At 36.8% G+C, this 9,706-nt stretch overlaps 1 long non-coding RNA gene across 5 annotated transcripts; it reads left to right on the top strand.

Moving 5' to 3' along the window:
- The first annotated feature begins 2,229 nt into the window (after window positions 1–2,229).
- Window positions 2,230–5,519, top strand: LOC113285928. 5 transcript variants are annotated; one of them, XR_003329015.1, is made up of 6 exons: window positions 2,230–2,428; window positions 2,549–2,888; window positions 3,007–3,289; window positions 4,532–4,587; window positions 5,202–5,267; window positions 5,383–5,519. It is a non-coding gene; the product is annotated as an uncharacterized LOC113285928 (long non-coding RNA). The 5 variants fall into 5 exon arrangements; XR_003329012.1 differs by having other exon boundaries at window positions 2,230–2,646; window positions 2,772–2,888; XR_003329010.1 differs by having other exon boundaries at window positions 2,230–2,888.
- The last annotated feature ends 4,187 nt before the right edge of the window (window positions 5,520–9,706 follow it).

The following is a 9,706-nucleotide window of genomic DNA, read 5'->3' as shown; positions in this document are numbered from 1 at the left end:
GACTAGTATCTATTTTCGTTACACGATATTTGTCAGTTAGATGAATTTGGACATGAAAATCAAAACAGTGTGTGGATGAATGGGTTAGCTTGAATATGTATGCTTGTTCTAGAAGCTAAATTTGCAGGGAAGGAGAAACAGTAGGTTTGACTCACCAGCAAACTCATTTTTGCACCACCAACAGAACACACACAAGGTGTCTGCTAAAAGGCTTGAATGACCTGTTCAGTTCTTGTGCTCATCTTGAATTCTTTTGTCTTTCATTTATTTGTTGAGTTTGCTTGTAACTGCTTCGGTTTAACTAATCTCATTTGAATGTGCGAGGATATTAGGTATTGATGGTGGTGGCGCCAGAGGTCATGGTGGAGGTGTTTCTTTAAGAGAAGGTTGTGGAGGTGGTGATGGTTGTGTTAACCCTAGCTAACCGAGATAGATAAATTGAAGTTAATTTTTAAAAATAAATAATTAACTAACGCTCAATACGGTCAATAACAGTCATGTGACCCAAATTCTAATTAAAGAAAAATTGTGACCTAAATGCAACTCAGGTCACGTTATTATTGTCTAGCTATATGTCTTGTAAAATGACTATTAATGATTAGTTCGAAGGTTATCGAAAAAACTCACTTGTTTTTATGAATTCGAAAGTTTGACTCGGATTATTGAGATTTAAGCTTGTATTTTATTCTTAATTTAGTCTTACATTTTAATTAGACATACATTTTAATTTTAACTAATATGTAAGAAAGCTATTAAAATTTCTACTTAGGCTTAAGTTGACAATTAATAAATTAAAATATAAAAATTGGATTATATCTGGGTAACACTCTTAACATCCCAAAATAACTTCCAAATTGGAAGTTTTTCGGTTGATGTGACGATATTCCGCATGACACCATTGTTTAAGGTCTATTATGGTTTCACCATCTCTCATGTTTCGACCCGTTTGTTGAACTAGAGCAACATACTTAATAATTTCTTTATTGATTGTATTGAAGCACCGAATCAACCCGTGGCCATCGCGATTGTTGAGGTTCATTGATTCTTCTTGAAATCTCCCAGATATATTTTTCCAGAATGGTTCGGCATGGAGCACAAATGATAGGATGATCAGTAAAAAAATATATTTTGCAATAGTAAATTTTCGACTCCACCTTCTTATTTAATACCTTCTGTTTTGATGCATTCTTGTTTGATTTTGCACATTGGCTTGGATAACAGCTCTTTGATTTTCTACAACATGTTGGTTTTAGATGAACTCAGCCATGTCAAACTTTTCTGCCATGCTCTTTGAAAAAATTGAAGAGTGGTGAAAAGTATGGAAAATGTGCGAGTTTAAGAAATTCTAGAGAGATTTAGAAATTCTGATGTGAGTTGAAATGATTTTGAAGTTTAGTATTTACAGAGGGGAAAATTCTATCCATTGGATCATGAACTGCTGAACGATGATTAAACCGACGAGCGCTAGAAAAACTAAGGATGGCGTTTTTATGACCCTCGAGCCATGGGAAGACCAACTTGCGATGAACTATCTATCGCTCGCTGGAATGTCTGTCGCGTATGCCTAAATGGTATATTTGATACTTCGACACATACGCTTGCCACTTTGCCATATCCATAGGGGTGCAAAAGTGGCAAACCATGTGTTTTTGACATATGTAAAGGAATAGGCCTAAGGAGGGATCCTATGGGCATGTGAAACTTGAGAGTTTGCCATTTTTTCTCCCACTGTGGAGCTAGAAAACTGGCCTGGCTAAGTGGTAAATTTTCCACTTAGCCAGTCCAGGTCAAGTTTCTACGGAGCGGGGTCAAGATTACACCGTTCTGGGTTTTGCACATCGTTAGAGACTTTTATAGGACCGGTCGATCTAATCTACTCTTGCTACGTAGAATCTGATCCAACGGCCATAAATCTTCACAACACCAAATATGGGGTTTAGCAACGCAGATTCGCAACAGATTAGTAGCTGTTGCGAATTTTCAGTTGCTAATTTCAATTGCAAAACATGCGCAACAGTTTAAACAGTTACGAAACTCGCAACTGTTTATCTTTGTTGCGACTCGCAACAGAATTTAGTTTTACGCGTGCAAATCGTGTGTGTGCTGCCCACACTTTCAAGCTGACTCGATTTCAGCCTATTCAGATAGTCGGAGTCAGCTTCAAAACTGACTCGTTCTTTATTATTATCGAGAACACCTCTTTTCTCTTATCTTCTATTCTACTCTCTTCTCTACCTTTCGTTCGGTTCTCCCTTCCTCTCTCGTTATACTCCAGCAATATCTTTATCATCAACGTCATAAACCTCAAATCCTTTTCCCTCTTTTCTTTCGAAACCCTAGAAATCTCTTTCTGTTTGAAGAGCCCCCAAACCAAAACCTAATGGTCGTCGTTGAAGAAGAAGAAGATAGAAAACGTCTTGGAACTAGGGTTAATACAAAGGGTTTTTTTTGTTATTTGATATATGTTGATTCTGTAAATGAAATTTCAATAAATAGGTCAGGATAAGATTAGGGTTTCGATATTCAAATTGAATTTGATTTGTTACAGGAAGAGATGGGGTTCTAGGTCTACCGTAAAGAACTGGATATCACTTTGCTTGTTACGGGATATTTTTCCTTTATTTCATCTTTAATTATAATACTTGGGTATATTTATTTAATGTATTGAATGTTTAATTGTTGTTTTTCTTCAACGAGTGGTGATTGTTGTTTTTGGTTAATTAAGGAGTATTTTCAGTTTTTGACTAATTAGGATTATTGTGTTTGTTTAGAAATTGCAGGCTAAAGGATTGCAGGGAAGGAGCTATGTAAGAATATAGACAAGAAGTAAACTGATTAATCCTTTACTAGAAACATCATCGACATTTGGGGGGTTAGACCAAATCTGGGTTAGTTTCTAAAAGTAATTAGATTCTCTTAGTAGTTTCTGGAACTGAATTATGTTTTTGATTCTAGAATTGTTGATGTGAGGACCATGCTTATTCAGCGTACTTTCTTTTGTTTCAGAAGTTGCGTTCGAAAAGGATAGCCAGGAAGATTCTGTGCTTTGGCTTTGTTTTGATTGGAACAAGAAACTTAAGCAAGCTTTGATTCAAAAAATTTGGGTTAGATAGTATTTTATGTTCGTTAAACATTGGTCTGACTGATGTTGCTCATAAGTTGTTCTATTCCATTCCTAGGTTTCTTATAGCTTATACATGATATATGATTATACATGTAGCAAATAGTGATGTATGCAGGTCCAAATCCGAACTCAACCTGCCATCGTTATTGGGATGAATTTATGAAGGTATGGGTTCTTAATCTCAATTTTGTTGTTTTATGCCTATTGCTTTTGATATCCTGTAATTGCTCAAAAAGGGTTGCTTTCTTTTCTCTTAAATTCTGTTTCAGTTGATTTGCTTATACTGTTTATTGTTCTGAACTTGTATACACTGCCATGTTTTTAACGATTTATTTGAACTAGCAAAAGGGCTTATGAAAGATTTATTAACAATGAATCTAACAATTTTGACCCAAATCAGTAAACGAGCTTTTGAGATGTTGTTAGCTAAATGAAATTAACAAATTTTATCCATAAAACTTCTTGCAATTTCCCATACTCTACCAATTTTTGCTTAATAAGATACTTGGTCTGAATTTCATTTTCTCCTTACGTTTTAGCGCTAGCATATAAACTGTGTTCTACTCTTGAATGTTTCAAAAAATTGTGTGGAGATCAAAAATGATTAACAGTCATCCGGATTATATTTTTTATTTTTAATTTAAGCTTAGTCGTTGACTTTCAAAAGTCACCCATTACCCATTTGTGAAAATGATTCAGATAGGTATTGTTTGAAAACCATCACTTCGAAATGATTTAAACTCTTTGACATCTTTGCTTTCTTTTATTCTCATTCATTTTCCCTACAACTGAATTTTACACCCTTTAGTTTGTATTACCTTTGCAAAAACATTTGAATTTCTTCCACTCACCCTAATAACCCATTTTAAAATGTGTACAACCATTAAAGTAAAATCTTTTGCTTAAAAGTTTTTCAATGATTTTAGTAATCCTTTGCTTCTTATTAAATGAAATGCTTCCTTTAATTTCATGACTGTATTCACTTGTGTCTACAACCACTTGGATTATTGTCTTTTATTGTGAAATACACACTGGAGTTTGGTGATCTTTAGGATATTTTCCTTCAAGTCAGTAGTTGTTTTATTGATCATTGTGATTGTTTTCCTTGGCGACCGCCCATATGAACAGACCATATGAATTCTTAGCATTGGCAACTGATCGTATGAATAATTAGATTTGGAAATTGGCCATATAAATTATCTGAATTTGGCAAATGGCCATGAAAGAATTTGTAGAGTTACTTCTTGCTGGTTTCAACTCTAAATTGTGACTACCACTTTGATTTTGCAAAGTTTGCATTTTTCTTCAAATGTTCTTGTGCTCTTGTGTATTAATTATGTTTCCGCTAGCACTATTTCTCGTTAACTCCTACTAGGCTCACCCTTTTTCCTTGTTTTCCTCCCGCAGAGTACGAGAGGGGCTTGCAGCAGTAAGCTGGGAAGACCTTACAACAGGCTTCCAATGTTAGTATTTTGTTATTTTTATATGCACATCATGGGGATAATCTGGGGTAGTTTTTTCATCTTTCGACTTATGTATTACCGTATTTTGCTGTGTAAATATACAAGCTATGGTCTGATGTAAAGTGTAGTTTTGGGATGTTCATGTAGACTGCATACAGAACCTCCCTTTGTCGTTGGTCTTTCAGCATGTTTTGAATTTGTACTACTGGCTACTTGAAATTTCTTTTCTTGAATGTATAGCAGGTCTTAGTTTGCATATTGATATCTCTTTAAATCTCCACCTTTGTACTTCTAAGTTTTCAGTAATTGCATGAACATAAGTGATGATGGGAAATATTGCATACTGAATGTCATTTTTGGTGACTGGTGTACTTGGTTTTCACAATGCATATTTCATGCTTTCCGTTTCTATTTTGGGGCTTAGCTCTCATTCTATAAGTATGCATTGAACTATAAGGACTAGGTGTTCAGGTTCCTTTATAGAATTTCTGTTTACAAATGTAATATATCCATTTGAAGTTGTATAATTTGTTTTCTTCCAATCTAGTATTTTTTTGTTCTTAAACAGCGAATGATTAGCTAAAATTTATGGTTGTGTCTTTGTTTTGGATCAGGTTCGAAGAACAAGATTCAGTGACCTGATAAGGAAATTTCAAGAGCTTGTACCAAATATGGATAAGGTATAAACTTCAAGAGTTTGGATCAACTTACTTTCTTGAACTTTTAGAAGGGTATTTAAATCCATCATTCTGAATATTATGTTACTAATTTTTTTTTATACTTCTGGTTTCCCAGGCTCTCTCATCTGGTTACTTACCTATTGGTGCTGTTATTTGAACTTATTAGGATTTGTAAGGTGTCCATTCTGACATTCCAATATTTTTCTATCATTATTAAACTGGATTTATGAATATAATGAATGTTCCATAGAATAAATTAATCTCTGTAAATTGTGAATACAAATACAGTAAGTAATTCACAAAGATTTGACCGGTTTTGACCTGGTCAGAATCTGGTTTTGACCAAGTCAAAACCAGTATTTTTTTGTTTTTGCAAAAAAAGTTGCAACAGCAATAAGAAGTTGCGACAATCTAATTTCGCAGCTGTTCACAACAGTTGCGATATTTTGACGTTGCAACAGTTTAAAACTGTTGCAACCCCACTTTGCAACAGCCACCAACTGTTGCTAATCACCAAATTTGGTGTAGTGCTTCCCCTCTATAAATACCAAATTCCTCTTCCATTTTAACTCACACCTTCTTCCTATTTTCTTACATTTTTCAATGACTCAAAACATGTCTATGGCTCAATTCATAGAAGAGCAACATGCGGCCGAAAATCAAAGAGTTGAACTTCGAGCTAGTGTGCAAAATGAAATAAGAAGGGAAAATAGTTGGAGAGTTGCACATCAGCGCAAATTTAGCACGTTAGAAGATGAATGCATCTGCAGGAATTATGTTCTCTTCACTAATCATCCAATCGTTGATGGAGGAGCATTACGGCTTATTCCGTTTTGGGGACGCGTTTTACTGACATTTGAAGAAGAAACAACGAACCTCAACAATCGCGATTCGATGGTGTTGAGTGCTCGGTTCTCCATAATTTCTAAGAATGTTAACAAGTATATTGGTATGATAAGGGAAGAAGCTCAAAACATGAGAAGTGGTGAAACGCTGCTGGAGATTGATCAAAGATGTCGTGCAAAGTGGCTCCGTGACAACGGAAAGCAGTTCCGATATGCAAGTTGTTATGAAATCTTAAAAGTGTTGCCCAAATTTAATCTAATGTATCAATTTTAATTTCTCAATTTTAACTTAAATAGAAAACTTTAAATGAAGATTATTATTTATGAAACAAAAGTGCAATTACGTTAACGATTTAAACAAACCACGATTCATATTAACGATTAACATTTATCTATCAAGCTAACGATTACCAAATATATATTCCCCTAATCCTGTTTGATCTTGTGAAAACTCATTATTTGGACTCTGAGATGGTGGTTGAGTAGCATCAGGTGATTCATAACCTTGATATGGTACCGAAGACGGTTGAATTGTAGGTGTTTGAAATCGGTGAAATGCTGAACTTGCTGGGGTATAAGTTACGGATTGCCTAAATGCATCCATATTTATGCCACCACCAGGAGTAAGTACAAGACCTTGGGGCATGAAACCAATAGGAGACTGGAAATCCGTCTCCACGTTTGCTGCTGCTGGTGGTAGTTGAGTCTCTTCCACCATAGTTGGTGTCACACGCCCATTTAATCTCCTAAAATTTTCATAGGACATGACCGGAAATACTCTGTGGTTCAGTGATTCAACATCACCCACAAATACTCAGCCTTGCATACTTGCACCAAAGTATGCATCTGCCTTCACCCTAAAGGCTTTGCACAACGGAAGTCTTCATCTTCTTTCTCTCTAACTCTTCATTCCCTCATAAGCATAAGAGGTTCTTCCATGCACTTCAATACTTCTCACACAAGATCAGCAACATAATGAACACAAAGAACTAACACAATAAACCCATTTCATCTCACTAAAGGAAGATTATACAAAACAGTCCATCACATGGACCAAACAGGCCATTCACCCTCTTGGTGAATGCCTAAAACACTCTCTACATTAGTGGTTCTTCTCTCAATTGAACAACACTAACATTATTGATTCCTAAGCTATTTATACATGCTAGGATCAGACCAAAACTTTGTGCAACCGCTTTCACCCGCATGGAACAGCCATGTGTCCCAAAAGTGGTTTCCATAACCGCCAACTAACTGCCACCTTTTGTGTTATCACGCCAACTGGTGCAACACCTGTTCTTGGTGGTTATTAACTTTCCACATGGTTATAAACTCACTTTATAACCATCCTAATTCATCTCGCGTCATTGGCATGCTTGTGAAGACCGTAACCAACTCGTAACCGTCACTTGAACTGTATTACACTACTGTTGTGCTTTGCTGAATTCTGCCTCGCTCCAAAGCTCATCCATCTTGGCCCTGCATGTTTATCACTTTAAGATAATGCACGAACAATCCTTGTGCTTCAATCATTGAGGCCAACTCCTTAAGCTCACTCTAGTTACTCATGCGTCATATATGCTTCACTTCGCCAATTAGCTTGACAATAGCAATGCAACTCTTGCATTACCAACTTGTTTGTATTGTTCAAGCTTTTGCCAGTCTTGAACTAATGCGATAGACCAACTTTTGGCCTATTCTTCACTCTTGCATCCTTGAGTTTGGGCCAACTAAATTCCATGGATATGCCTTAATGCCAACATCGCATGTTGCATCTTGCCACTTTGTTCCTGTCTTGCCTTTCCTCAATGAAGCTCTATTGTGTCGGTCAATAGCTTCATTCCTTAGCCAAATGTCTTTACAATGAAGTGCTTCACTTGCACTTCATTGGACTACGAGGTTATGCCATTCTTGGCAATTGACAGTCTATACCGTATACCGCTATTATGGCTCCGTGATGCGCCATTACGGATATGCTGACTTGGCCTTCAACTCTGTAACACGTCATCATTATGCGTCACTTGCAGCACCGTAATAGACCTTCCCTACCTAATCCGTTCAACGTCCTCGTTGAACGCAACCAAGTATACTCAATATACTTGTTCCCCGGCCTTGTACACTTCTGAGCCACTCTCAGAATTCAGAAAACTTGTTTGGCCCTCATTCTTGCCAAAACTTTTATGCCTAGTACCAAATGCCATCACTTAGCTTAATGCATTTCCATTGATCCTACTGACTTATACTGTTGTTGTCACGTTGGCCACGCTCCAACTTCAACTATAATCGCATATCAACACCCAAATGCAACTTGGAAATTCTTCTTCCCAATTTCCCTGAATTGTGCTTGAACTTCACATGAATCATTTGCGCCTAATTGTACGCAAACAATGATTCTTCCTAATTGATCACACTGATTATTTCCATTGTCTTATGCCTTCATTTTCCGACTTTAGTTGCACCACGCAACGTAACAGGACTTATACAAGACTTGGCCTCATTCTTCAATCATATGCGCCTACGCCAAACATGCCATGCCTTAAGGTATGCACTCTATGACTCCATACCACTCTTGGTATGCGCCACAATCTATAGCCTTTGCTGCACTTTGCAAACTTTAGGACTTTCACTAGATTTGGCCTCCAAATCATATTGCAAACTTTACCTTCTTGGAATTGCATTATCTGTATGCCAAAGAACCCGCACCTTGTTGTTCTTTACATGCACTGTCGCAACATCATGATTGAAATGCATGACTTTTATATAGTCATGACTTAGGATACCCGTGACATCACAACGCCTTTTTGGGCCAGGCATCCTCTTCATGCGCCTTTGAAACCAACAATTTAAGCATCACTTGCTCTTTCAAAATGCTTCGATTTAATGTGGCGGAAAAACAACATCATGTTCTTCCTAACTATGAGTTACTCTTAACTCACACACTTGATGCACTTACATCTTCATTCTTGCAGCGTTACTCCATGCATTCACTGCCAAATGCCTTCGCACTTCCACATAACTCCCAACAGCAAACTCGACTACGCCACCAACTCCTATATTTGCTTATTTTCACTTTCAGCGTCTTCTATTGCATATTTTGGCTTAATATGCTATGTAGCATCTTCCACGCGAACTAGCTTTACTTTGAATGAAAGAGGCAAGGCTTTCATCTCAAATACCCTCATTGACTACTACCTTATATAGAGAGACAATTCCCAACACCAAGGTCCACTCGACCCAAACTGAAAGTATACTCAAACTTGAGCAAATACTTGTGCCAACTGACTGCAACTTGTAAGACCTGACAAGCCTTGCAATACTAACTTCATCTTCGCTTCTAAGCAACAAAGGAAGCGAGACAACACTTACTTTCCCCAATGTAGCAATTCACTTTTCCACATGCAATCCTCCAACTATCAACGTTCTTATGCAACTCCCATAATGAAGCACAATATAATCGACACTTAGTTGAATGTTCCTTCAAACTGATACTCTTACGTTGCTTTAGCTTTCATGAAGATTTCTTCAATAATGGCCACATGCCATATTTATGCATCACCACTACTTTGTTCTTCTTTTACATGCATCTATGATTCA

The sequence above is a fragment of the Papaver somniferum genome, chromosome 6 (genome assembly GCF_003573695.1).
Source record: "Papaver somniferum cultivar HN1 chromosome 6, ASM357369v1, whole genome shotgun sequence".
Taxonomy (NCBI): domain Eukaryota; kingdom Viridiplantae; phylum Streptophyta; class Magnoliopsida; order Ranunculales; family Papaveraceae; genus Papaver; species Papaver somniferum.
This window is presented reverse-complemented; position numbering and strand designations above follow the sequence as displayed.